Below are 10945 nucleotides of genomic sequence, written 5' to 3'. Positions count from 1 at the left end.
TTTAATCCCTGCATTGTTCTACCCCTGCAGTGTTCACACCTTAGGCTCAGGCTGTAATCATCCATATTGTTCCCCTGTTCACACCTCAGGAGCAGTAGAAACCCACAAATAATCCCTGCACACTACAAAAAGAACATATACTGAGGTGGTACTGCAATTAAAAAGTTTTTTAATATATAGTTATTGTGCAGACTGTAGGAGCAGTGCCAGCATTGTGTCACTGTATGCTGCCATACACACAGGCAGCATAGGGCAGGCAGAGTATGGCACACACAGGCAGGGTAGGGAAGGCAGAGTATGGCACACACAGGCCGGGTAGGGCAGGCAGAGTATGGCACACACAGGCAGGGTAGGGCAGGCAGAGTATGGCACACACAGGCCGAGTAGGGCAGGCAGAGTATGGCACACACAGGCCGGGTAGGGCAGGCAGAGTATGGCACACACAGGCCGGGTAGGGCAGGCAGAGTATGGCACACACAGGCCGGGTAGGGCAGGCAGAGTATGGCACACACAGGCCGGGTAGGGCAGGCAGAGTATGGCACACACAGGCCGGGTAGGGCAGGCAGAGTATGGCACACACAGGCCGGGTAGGGCAGGCAGAGTATGGCACACACAGGCCGGGTAGGGCAGGCAGAGTATGGCACACACAGGCCGGGTAGGGCAGGCAGAGTATGGCACACACAGGCCGGGTAGGGCAGGCAGAGTATGGCACACACAAAGGCAGGGTAGGGCAGGCAGAGTATGGCACACAAAAAGGCAGGGTAGGGCAGGCAGAGTATGGCAGGTTTTTGCTGTACTACAACCATTAATATGGGTATGGTCATGTGATAACATGGGTGTGGTTTCAAGTGGGTGCGGTTTCAAAAAGGGGAGTGGTCAAAACTGGCTTCCATTATCGGCCCTCCACCACGTAGGTCAGAAAAATTCCGGCCCTTGGTACAACAGAAGTTGGACAGCACTGGTCTATAGGATAAACCCATGTAAATAGGACTTTTCTAGGAGCCTTAAGGAATTTCTTCCCAGAATCCTGTTATGACTTAGGTTTGAGAGAGAAATTCTTCCCTCCCCCAATAACGGTAATTCAATACCTTTCTCTTCCTGTGGTGAAATCTTCCTCTCTTAGTTTATATGTGAGCTCTGGATGTTCAAATCTTCTTGATGGTGGTAGAAGAAGAAGTCAAGATGAGTTGAGTCAAGTTGAGCTGAGCTACCATGAAACTTTTGGAGCAGTCTTTTATACAGTTTTAGTTCAGGAATTCCTTTGATGAACTTCTGATCCAATGGAAAATTAGTCCTTTGTCTTTAAATGGGAAAATCCTTTGGTGTAACCACCACAAGGTGTCACTGTTGGATCACATATGACGTAGAACCAATATTCCCCTATCTTGCATATCTCTTTAACCCTTTGCCTGCCAACACCGTACGGCGTACGTGTTGGCAAGGCAATGCACTGAGTGCCAGCGACGTACCTTGTACGTCTTCCTGCTTGTGGCCATGTGGATACTGATCGGCGGCTTCTTCCTCTTTCAAAAGCCGCCGATCGCTGCAGGATCCCCTAGGCAACGAGCGCTGGGGGCTGGAAGTGACGCTGTTGCGTCAGATGACCCCAAGAAGGACCCCAGAGCAGCGGCTACGTCATAGACATGTGCCTGCTGCTGGGGTATTTAAACTCAGCCCCCCAGCGCCGCCCTCTGCCTCTCTGCTGGTCCTGGATGTTGCTGGAGCCCTCCTGCTGTGTGCTGCTGTTCTCCTGCGGTCCTTGGCTGTGAGATTTGCTGTGCTGCCCTCGGGTAGTCCCTTTGCTTTTACATTACACACTTACTACTCACTTACTACACACTTACTACACACTTACTACACATTTTTACATTTTAGTACTTTACATTACTTTTTTTTTGCAGATTTACACTAACTACACTTACTAACTTACATTTGCACTCACTACACTTACACACATACACTTATACACATACACTTACACACATACACTTACACTTACACACATCTATAAAAAAAAAAAAAATATTTTGCTTTACGTTTGTTTTTGTGTCTTTGTGTCATTGTTCTTGTCCAAAAAAACCTGTTTATTTGGTGTTGTGCCCTTTTATTCACTGTTTGTTATTTCATTTATTTGTTCACTGTTATTTGTTCATTGCCTTTTATTGTGATTTTATTGATTATTCTTTTCTGCGTTGCTCTTTTGTTATATACTTTTGCTTGTTACCATCATTTCTGATTATTAGTGATTTTATTGTTTGAGTTTTGCTTTGCTCTTATTACTTGTTTTTGGTTGTACTTTGCATTTTCAGTTTTATATTACTGTTCATTGCTGGTTGTTTTGATTTTCAGTTATTTTATTGAATCTTGAGGTTTGCATTGCTTTTTATAACTGGTTCTAACTTGTTTTTGCTTGTGCTTTGAATTTATAGTTTTTTATTCCTAATTATTACTGGTTCTCTTGTTATTGATTTGTGATATTTTGACCACTAGTTACTACTAACTGCATTTTATTTGATTGTAAGTGCTTTGGCTAGTCTGATAGGGTTTTTGTTCCAGAAAGTTCCAGAGAGTTCAGGGAGTTGAAGAGTTCAGGGGGTTGAAGAGTTCAGGGGGTTGAGCTTATAGCATTTTTTTTTTCTTGGTCTGATTTGTTTATATTATCAGTTGGGTTTTTTTCTCCAGTCTCTGCCTTGCCTGTTGCAGTAGTTTTACAAGTATCCCATTTTATTGCTTTATTATATATTTTGCTTGTTACCACCATCTCATTGTTGTTTGAGTTTTGCTTTGACTTCTGACTAGTTTTGCTTCTGACTAGTTCTTGCTTGTACTTCTAGTTTTATATTGCTTTTCATTACTAGTTCAATTGATTTTCAGTGATTTTATTTTGAATTTTGAGTTTTGCTTGGTTCTAATTACTGTTCATTGCTTGATTTTGCTCTAATTACTAGTTGTAACTTGTTCTTCTTTGTACTGTAGGGACCCATAGGGTTAAGCTCCCTATGGTGTTTTCCCTTATTCTTATCTAATCTGTATTGTTATAGGGCAGAGCCCTCTGATCTCAGGTTACTGTTATTAGGCTGCCCTCTATAGGTTTAGCCCAGGTTGACCACTCCCCTTGGCAGACTATATAATGTCTTGCACAAGGAAGTGGCTTCCTCTTTTGGCTGCATGCTGTGTTCTGGACAGATCCCAACTGAGCCTGGACCAGAACATAGGCCCAGAAGCCATTTGTACCCTAGGGGACCACCTACCCTAGTGCTAAGTCGGGGACAGGGCCCCGTGAACGAGGTTAAGCCAGCTAGCACCCTCTAGGAGAGGTGATTGTAGTCAGGTTATTTAGTAAGGGCAGTCTATAGCCCCAACCAGGAGTTGTAACAAAGGGTTTAGTCCACCCCGGCTCTGTAGTCGTTCTTTAGGGACCGGTTTTATTAGACGCCAGGTACCAGTGTTAGGAGCTCTCCCCTGGACCACAGTCGGCCGGAACACTCCCTTCTGAAAGGTCTATATCTCAGGTGTCAACTAATCCTCTGTGCATCCTCCAAGTGGGTTATTCTGTGCCTAAGTGTCACCCTTGTATTATCCACGGTGATCACACATTCTATACTGCTGTGTCTGTGAGTATACCCTGCTGCACTATAAAGTTGTGCCTTTGTCCAATAAATTGTACCATAGTTATTAAGCAAGAATCCTCTGGCGTCCATTATTCTCTATTTGCACTACACACCTCAGCTAGTTGTAGTTCAACTACACCCTCAGTTCCCTCTAATTCTCCCATATAGCGGAGGCTCACCCCTTTGTATTAAGTGTCGCAATGTAACCCATGCTCACATTATCACTACTAGCCTGGGTTTGGTAAATTGGGTCAGAAAAGCGTTACAGTACTTTGGATTTTCAGTTTTATATTGCTGTTCATTGCTCTTGATTTTCAGTGATTTTATTTTATCTTTATTTTGCATTGTTGTTATAACTGCCTCTAACTTGACCTCTAGTTCTTTGGCTAGTCTGATAGGGTTTTTGTTCCAGAAAGTTCCAGGGAGTTGGGAGAGTTCAGGGGGTTGAGCTTATTAGCAGTTTTTTTTCTTGGTCTGGTTTGTTTATATTATCAGTTGGGTTTTTTTTCTCCAGTCTCTGCCTTGCCTGTTGCAGTGGTTTTACAAGTAATCCTTTTGCTTGATTGTTAGTTCTTTGTCACTGATTGAGTTTTAGATTAGCCGGTACATATTTTGTTAGCAACATGGCAAGAAGGTTTTTTTCTGCTGAAGAGGCTGCTGCACTGTGCATGGCCTCTAGCTCAGAGGAGTTTAGTGACTCCGATTCTGAGTATGTGCCCCCTGCATCAGAGAGTGACTCTTCTACTGAGGAGTCATGGTGTAGCAGCAGCACTGTTAGTGCTCTTGAGGAGCCTATGGAGGTAGATGAAGATGTTGATGATTTGGAAAATCAGGAAGCGGGCGATAGGGCTGATGCTGCAGCTGGAGGAGAGCCTGCGTGGAGGCCTCCTTGTAATTTTCCCCCTGAGATCCCCCCATTTACTGCAGTCCCTGGCGTCAAGGTGGACACCAGTAATTTTGAGCCCATAAATTTTTTCCAATTATTTATGACTGAGGCCATCCTACAGGATATGGTCCTCTATACCAATGTATATGCCGAGCAGTATCTTACCCAAAATCCCCTGCCTAGGTATGCTCGAGCTCATGCATGGCATCCCACCGATGTTAACAAAATGAAGAGGTTTGTGGGACTTACTTTAGCTATGGGTCTCATAAAAGCCAATTCTTTGGAGTCCTACTGGGATACCACTACAGTGTTGTCTATCCCTGTCTTTTCTGCCACAATGCCTAGAAACCGGTATCAGCTACTGCTCCGGTTTCTGCATTTCAATAGTAATGCTACAGCTGTACCCCCTGATCAGCCCGGCCATGACAGGCTGCATAAATTAAGGCCCCTTATAGACAGCCTGTCTGAGCGCTTCACAGCAGTATACACTCCCTCAAAAAATATTTGTATTGATGAGTCCCTTCTCCTCTTCAAAGGGCGCCTAAAATTCCGTCAATACATCCCAAGCAAGCGTGCCCGCTATGGGATCAAATTTTATAAACTTTGCGACAGCAGCTCGGGGTACACTAGCTATTTCCTGATTTATGAAGGCAAGGACTCCAAATTAGATCCCCCTGGTTGTCCCCCTGACTTGACTGTCAGTGGAAAGATTGTATGGGAGCTCATTTCTCCACTTCTGGGCCGAGGTTTCCACTTATATGTGGATAACTTTTATTCTAGTATCCACTTGTTCACTGCCCTATATAGTTTAGATACCCCAGCCTGTGGCACCATAAATCGTAACCGAAAAGGATTGCCCAGGCCTTTGCTTGATAAAAAATTGAATCGTGGAGAGACTTATGCCCTTAGAAATAATGAGCTCCTTGCCATCAAATTTTTTGACAAAAAAAATGTTTTCATGCTGACCGCAATCCACGATGAGTCAGTAATTACAGAACAGAGAGTTGGTAGGCCCCCCAAAAATAAGCCTCTCTGTAGCAAGGAGTACAGTAAGTACATGGGTGGTGTTGATAGAACTGACCAACTCCATCATTATTACAACGCCACCCGGAAAACAAGGGCCTGGTACAAGAAAGTTGGTATATATTTGATTCAAATGGCCCTCCGAAATTCATATATTGTGTATAAGGCAGCAGTACCAGGTCCCAAATTGTCCTATTATAAATACCAGCTGCAGATACTCCCCGCCCTGTTGTTTGGTGGTGTAGAGGAGACAGTGCCTGAGATGCCCCCTAGTGACAATGTGGCCCGATTGATTGGGAAGCATTTTATAGATACGCTTCCACCCACACCTGGCAAACAGAGAGCCCAGAAAGCCTGCAAAGTGTGCCGCAAAAATGGTATAAGACGAGATACACGGTACTATTGCCCAAAGTGCCCTCGCAACCCCGGGTTATGTTTCAAACCATGTTTTGAAATATACCATACACGGCTGCACTACTGAAAGGTTTATAAATTGTGTATTGGTTTGGATTGGATTTATAGTAAGCATTGGTATCCCATTTTGTGCAAAATTTATATAGTATACTTTGATTTATGTATTCAGGGCAGTTGTGGTTTTTTTGCAATTTTCAGTACCCTAATATATTCCTTATTATGGATGGCACTGGGGGTATAGCCAATTGAGGTGTTAGGTAACGCACAGGGCGCCTACAAAGTTGTGGTGCGTGATGATTATGATGATTCATCTTGCCTGCTGATGATTTCATCTCCCCTGCTGATGCCATAAAGTTTTTACTAACACCTCATAAGCTGCCCTTGCTATCTGTTTTTTTGGACAATATTTCAGATTTTACTAGTTTATTGGGTCTCCCTGAAATCTTGTTTTTATTATGGGCTCCAGCTTTTTTGTAAAGTGATTTTTGCATGTTTAGGGGTTTTTTTTGCAGTTGTGAAAGTAGTTATGGTTTGCTGATAGATGGGAACAGTTTGCATTTCAATACTAATCAACTATTATCTACTAATCAACTAATTCAATGCTAATTGTAGTCTTTCTCTTTATTATGGATTTTAGTACTGAGCTGAAGGCATAACTGACAACTTACTGAGGATATCTTTAATTTTGGGAAGCCTATATTTTCTTCTTAGTCACCTAGCACCACAATTTAGCAAAAAGCTAAATGCTTACATCAGGGGTCGTCAAATTTTTTAAGTGCTGTGTCCTTCCGCTCTCCTCTGGGTCTTTCCGCTCTCCGCTGCGTCCATCTGCTCTCCGCCTCGCATCATATTGGGGAACAGGTAAATTATCTTAGGGAGCCGTATCAAGCCCAAGGGCCATAGTTTGAGGATGTCTGGCTTACATGAACCGCAAGCGTGATCAGACTTGACATCACCTCTTTAGCTAATGCAAGCTTTATTGTTAGCATCTCAAATGCTCACAATTCAGTGAAGTACACATGAAACGAAAGGGCCGAAAGATGCTCAACTAAATAGATAAACGTAAGTAGAATTTATTTGGGGCTAAATTGGGCAGGGTGTTTTAGTCATTATTGCAATTTCAAGGAGAAATCTAACTTTGGATCTTTTTTTATCCTTTATTTTAGGCTAAACTGCAAAGTTCATCGGAGAACTGTGTCCACAATTCTATATGTAGGGAAGCAAGGATGGTTTTCCTGAATAGCTGCAGGTAAGCACTATCAAGGAATTTGGGGGTATTTTCCAGGTAAGGGGGGGTGTTAAGCAGTACCGCCGCTCCCTATATGCAGAGTACGCACTCTGCGTAGGGCACCAACTCCCAGGGGGGCACCCAGACAGTACCGCCGCTCCCTACACAGAGTGCGCACTCTGCGCAACAACATACCAAGTCTTCGCCAGCGCCAGTCAGCCAGTCAGCGCCAGCGGCTCCTTCTCTCTTATGCTGCGGCAACAGGCCCTTTTATAAGGTTGCGCCCGTGCGTATGACGTCACACATCAGCGACGAGGCGCAACCTTATAGAAGTGCCTGTTGCCGCGGCATAAGAGAGAAGGAGGTGCCGACGATCACTGGTCTGTTGGGGGTACTTTCTGTGGGGGCACTGTGCGGGCTGGCTACTGTCTATGGGGGGTACTGTGTATGAGGCAATTGGGGGTACTGTTTTTGGGGGCACTGTTTATGGGGGCAATTGGGGGTACTTTGTATGGGGGCACTGTGTGTGGGGGCTACTGTCTATGGGGGGTACTGTGTATGAGGCAATTGGGGCACTTTGTGTGGGGGCTACTGTCTATGGGGGCACTGTTTATGGGGGCAATTGGGGGTACTTTCTATGGGGGAAATTGGGGGTACTTTCTATGGGGGCAATTGGGGGAACTGTGTATGGGGGCTACTGTCTATGGGGGGTACTGTGTATGAGGCAATTGGGGGGCACTTTGTGTGGGGGCTACTGTCTATGGAGGGTACTGTTTATGGGGGCAACTGGGTGTACTTTCTATGGGGGCACTGTGTGTGGGGTCTACTGTCTATGGGGGTACTGTGTATGAGGCAATTGGGGGCACTTTGTGTGGGTGCTACTGTCTATGGGGGGTACTGTTTATGGGGGCAATTGGTTCTATTTTGGCCCCTATAGTAGGTGTTTTTTTTTTTTTTTTTTCCTCGGTAATATTTGGGGGAGGGGGCACCAAAGTAAATTTCACCCATTTGGCCAGCAGCGGCCCTGGTGTTAAGACTCAAAATCTAGCAGATATGCACTTATAGCATAGCCACCAGATTTAGCTATTGCCCTAGTTTTAGGGTGTTTGGTGGGTGTGTCTTTTGATACTCACATATGTGGGGTATCGTTTGATTCAGAAGAAGCTGAAGATTGATATTGAGAAGGTTTTTTGTAGTTGTCACGGCAATTTTAGGGAGAATTTTGACTTTGGATCTTTTTTTTTCTTCATTTCAAACCGCAGATTTCTACAAAGAACTGCGTCCACAGTTTTCCATGTAGGGGAACAAGGATGGTACCGCTGAATATCTACAGGTGTGCACTTTCAAGAAATATATGGTTTGTGGGGGCTATTTCACAGGTAGGGGGTGTTTTGACTAAAAAACTGCAAGGAGTGCACTTAGAGAGTAGCCCCAAACTTTCCAGCTGAAATTGCTCGTATGTATTGCCCCTGTTTTGGGGTGTTTGGTGGCCCCGTCTTTAGGTGCACACTTGCATGTGGGGTATCGTTTTGTTCGGGAGAATTTGCAGATTGATATTGAGCAGGTTTTTTGTAGTTGTCATGGCAATTTTGGGGAGAAATTTAACTTTGGATCTTTTTTTTTCTTCATTTCAGGCCAAACTGCGAACTTCTACGAAGAACTGCGTCCACAGTTTTTCATGTAGGGGAACAAGCATGGCACCGTTGAATAGCTGCAGGTGTGCACTTTCAAGAAATATATGGTTTGTGGGGGTTATTTTACAGGTAGGGGGTGTTTTGACTAAAAAACTGCAAGGAGTGCACTTAGAGAGTAGCCCCAAACTTTCCAGCTGAAATTGCTCGTATGTATTGCCCCTGTTTTGGGGGTGTTTGGTGGCCCCGTCTTTAGGTGCACACTTGCATGTGGGGTATCGTTTTGTTCGGGAGAATTTGCAGATTGATATTGAGCAGGTTTTTTGTAGTTGTCATGGCAATTTTGGGGAGAAATTTAACTTTGGATCTTTTTTTTTCTTCATTTCAGGCCAAACCGCGAACTTCTACGAAGAACTGCGTCCACAGTTTTTCATGTAGGGGAACAAGCATGGCACCGTTGAATAGCTGCAGGTGTGCACTTTCAAGAAATATATGGTTTGTGGGGGGCTATTTTACAGGTAGGGGGTGTTTTGACTAAAAAACTGCAAGGAGTGCACTTAGAGAGTAGCCCCAAACTTTCCAGCTGAAATTGCTCGTATGTATTGCCCCTGTTTTGGGGTGTTTGGTGGCCCCGTCTTTAGGTGCACACTTGCATGTGGGGTATCGTTTTGTTCGGGAGAATTTGCAGATTGATATTGAGCAGGTTTTTTGTAGTTGTCATGGCAATTTTGGGGAGAAATTTAACTTTGGATCTTTTTTTTTCTTCATTTCAGGCCAAACCGCGAACTTCTACGAAGAACTGCGTCCACAGTTTTTCATGTAGGGGAACAAGCATGGCACCGTTGAATAGCTGCAGGTGTGCACTTTCAAGAAATATATGGTTTGTGGGGGCTATTTTACAGGTAGGGGGTGTTTTGACTAAAAAACTGCAAGGAGTGCACTTAGAGAGTAGCCCCAAACTTTCCAGCTGAAATTGCTCGTATGTATTGCCCCTGTTTTGGGGTGTTTGGTGGCCCCGTCTTTAGGTGCACACTTGCATGTGGGGTATCGTTTTGTTCGGGAGAATTTGCAGATTGATATTGAGCAGGTTTTTTGTAGTTGTCATGGCAATTTTGGGGAGAAATTTAACTTTGGATCTTTTTTTTTCTTCATTTCAGGCCAAACCGCGAACTTCTACGAAGAACTGCGTCCACAGTTTTTCATGTAGGGGAACAAGCATGGCACCGTTGAATAGCTGCAGGTGTGCACTTTCAAGAAATATATGGTTTGTGGGGGCTATTTTACAGGTAGGGGGTGTTTTGACTAAAAAACTGCAAGGAGTGCACTTAGAGAGTAGCCCCAAACTTTCCAGCTGAAATAGCTCGTATGTATTGCCCGTTTTGGGGTGTTTGGTGGCCCCGTCTTTAGGTGCACACTTGCATGTGGGGTATCGTTTTGTTCGGGAGAATTTGCAGATTGATATTGAGCAGGTTTTTTGTAGTTGTCATGGCAATTTTGGGGAGAAAATTTAACTTTGGATCTTTTTTTTCTTCATTTCAGGCCAAACTGCGAACTTCTACGAAGAACTGCGTCCACAGTTTTTCATGTAGGGGAACAAGCATGGCACTGTTGAATAGCTGCAGGTGTGCACTTTCAAGAAATATATGGTTTGTGGGGGCTATTTTACAGGTAGGGGGTGTTTTGACTAAAAAACTGCAAGGAGTGCACTTAGAGAGTAGCCCCAAACTTTCCAGCTGAAATTGCTCGTTTGTATTGCCCCTGTTTTGGGGTGTTTGGTGGCCCCGTCTTTAGGTGCACACTTGCATGTGGGGTATCGTTTTGTTCGGGAGAATTTGCAGATTGATATTGAGCAGGTTTTTTGTAGTTGTCATGGCAATTTTGGGGAGAAATTTAACTTTGGATCTTTTTTTTTCTTCATTTCAGGCCAAACTGCGAACTTCTACGAAGAACTGCGTCCACAGTTTTTCATGTAGGGGAACAAGCATGGCACCGTTGAATAGCTGCAGGTGTGCACTTTCAAGAAATATATGGTTTGTGGGGGATATTTTACAGGTAGGGGGTGTTTTGACTAAAAAACTGCAAGGAGTGCACTTAGAGAGTAGCCCCAAACTTTCCAGCTGAAATTGCTCGTATGTATTGCCCCTGCTTTGGG

This window comes from Xenopus tropicalis, chromosome 8 (assembly GCF_000004195.4).
Source record: "Xenopus tropicalis strain Nigerian chromosome 8, UCB_Xtro_10.0, whole genome shotgun sequence".
In the NCBI taxonomy this organism is placed as follows: Eukaryota; Metazoa; Chordata; class Amphibia; order Anura; family Pipidae; genus Xenopus; species Xenopus tropicalis.
This window is presented reverse-complemented; position numbering follows the sequence as displayed.